We start from the raw sequence: 3,092 nt of genomic DNA, 5'->3' as shown, positions 1-3,092 counted from the left end.
CAATTTCGCTGCTAGGTTATGCAAGTGAGGTTTAAAAGAGAGAGCTGTGTCAATGGTTACACCAAGATGTTTGATGGAATCTACACGTTCCAGAACCGGGCAAGAACAAGGAGAAAGGCTATTATCATATATATGAGCAGTAATGGAGCCACCAGTAGGATATTGGGTTTTGTTTATAGCAAAGAACATATATTTAGTTTTTGATATATTTAATGTAAGTTTGCTATCGCTAACCCAGGAAGAGACAATATCAAAACCGATCTGGGCACTGCAATAAACCTCACTCCAATTCCTCCCAGTGAAAATAAGAGCGGTGTCATCCGCAAAGGTAGGTATATATTACAGTTGGGTATACTCAGTTTGCACAGATCGTTTATGAAGAGGAGAAAAAGAGTAGGACCCAGAATACTCCCCTGGGGAACCCCAATAGTCACAGGAAGTTCGTCGCTAACTAGATGATCAATTTTTTCCCTCTGAAAACGGTCACTTAGATAATCTATAAATAGTGTCAATGGAAGTCCTCTTATCCCATTAGCTTCAAGTTTTTTGATAAGCAGGGGGACAGAAACCGTGTCGAATGCCTTTGCAAAGTCTAGAAATATACCAACACTAAATAATATCGATAGAATAGAACAGAATAGATTTATTTTCAAAATTGGATGCAGGGTATCACTTATTGACGTCACATCACTTAGATCTAATTATAACTACTACATAGCTAGATCGACTCAACAATCTCGATATCATTTGTAGAAAATATCGTTTACCATAAAAATATCAGCATTTTAGGGAAGTTTTTAAAAAAACTGAATCTTATCAGCTGATGATCTTTTTTGTCATTTAAAAGATATTCAGATAGGGATTTGAGGATTCGGATTGGTTTTACTTTTGGTGATGTATTTAGGATAATGCACATATGTATACTTAAATTGATACGAGTAATTTTATTTATATTTGCATCATAGAATTGAGAATGTGACAGGTTGCAAGTCCATCGCCTAAAAGAAGAATACCAAGTTTATAAGCCTATCCCTTAGTCTGGTACCAATTCATATACACATATAACATAAACTCAGTAATGATAAATACTAATGTTCTGCTTATTTCTAAAGAAATCTCTTCCAGCAGGCTCGAAATAGGAGACATCACATGATTATGGTGTTCATTCCTGTTTCCTTCATTCCTGTTTTCAATGAAAAATTCCTGAAAAACTATAGAGATTTCTATAAAGTTTCAGATTTTTCCTTATAATCATCATCATGTTACCTGCTGACACGAAAATAAATCTAGATCTGATAACTTTATGACTTTAAACCAGTCTTAATTCGGTTACCGTAAACATAATTACGGTTTGCAAATATTAAATAAAGAATTAAAATATTACATGACTGAATGTGATAGGGCTTTAATTAGATTTCTTTTTTACAACTTTTTCAAGTTATCTTCTTAATCATGCCTCTTTCCCGGCGGGGTAGACAAAGACTACATCTTTCCACTTGCCACGATACCTGTACCATACATCCACATTCATGACATATAATGTTCATCTCAACTCAACTCAATTCTATCATTAAGCCAAAAGAGCTGAACGTGGCCATTCAGTCTTTTCGAGACTGATGGCTCTGTCTACCCCGAAAGGGATATAGATGAGACGATATACATATATGTTTACTCTCTACCGATTCGACCACAAACGCTCAATTTAAGTAAAACGACACTGATATGCCAAATAAACAAATTGTAACAGTTAACTTCATTAACCACAATATCACATGACTCACATTTGACAAATCTATTTTATTATGTTTTTATCAGTGTTCTAATAGCTTATGTAATTTAATTGTTATGTCATATATTTATTAATTATGTCATAATAATCTTTAATCCACATGTCAATTAAGAAAAATAAATAAAATAGACAACTTATAAGTCGTTTATATTTTATTTATGTCATTATTAATAGGTTCCAAGGTCTAACATGTATCCGGTGAAAATGCTGCAGTGTAGTTTGTTCCACTGCTTCTTTTACACATCCGCTTTGGAAGTGGCAGTAGTTAAAATTAGATTTAAGTGATGTGACGTCAATAAGTGATACCTTGTATCCAATTTTGGAAATAAATCTATTCTATTCTAACAAGATTGTACCTTTCCTGTCCTTAGGGACAATAAGTCAACTGTTTATATTGTTTTGAGTAATTAATGTAAATTTTAATCTTCTACATACATGCATAATTTTTTTTCGCGGAGATATTGAATGAATGAATGAATGAGAGATTTATTTGAAATAACTCAACGTACACAAGCTTCTTAAATACATAACATAAAATAAATAAAATAGAACTCAACTCTAAGCAGGTTTGCGCTCAACAATTCAAAAAGGTCATAAGCTCAGCGGATTTCTTTGCTCGGGATAAGCAAAGCACTGGTAAGCAGAGACTATAGGTACACAATTCAACTTGCCACGACCCTTGCATACTTCTTTCGCTTCATTTTAATTCATAACTCCTTCATGCAAGCTCGTCGGTTTCGGGTACTCTTGACCTGACCTTTCGTCAGAACGTCCACTATTTGATCAAGGTCATTCATAATTCATCGTCGTCAGCTGTTTTCATTCAGTCACCTTAACAGTTCGATTACAAATATTTTTTTAAAATAAATATGCACATACATTTAGTCACGTCTATATCCCTTGCGGGTTAGACAGAGCCAACGATCTTGAAAAGACTAAAAGGCCACGTTCAGCTCTTGGCTTAATGATAGAATTGAGATTAAAATAGTGACAGGTTGCTAGCCCATTGCCTAAAAGAAGAATCCTAAGTTTATAAGCCTATCCCTTAGTCGCCTCTTACGACATCCACGGGAAATGAGATGGAGTGCCCCTTTTCTTTATTATATTGGTGCCGGGAACCACACGGCACAGAAATATCTATACTGTAATTATTCCAACGGCATTGCCACCGCTAATTGAAAGCTTATTAAATCTACATAGATCACAACTAAACACTAGATACGTCATCGCATTGTTTGTTTACAAGCTGTCTTTCCGTATATAACGCTACTACGCTACGCCACTACGCCATCTATTTCAAAAC

The sequence above is a fragment of the Amyelois transitella genome, chromosome 23 (assembly GCF_032362555.1).
Source record: "Amyelois transitella isolate CPQ chromosome 23, ilAmyTran1.1, whole genome shotgun sequence".
Taxonomy (NCBI): domain Eukaryota; kingdom Metazoa; phylum Arthropoda; class Insecta; order Lepidoptera; family Pyralidae; genus Amyelois; species Amyelois transitella.
This window is presented reverse-complemented; position numbering follows the sequence as displayed.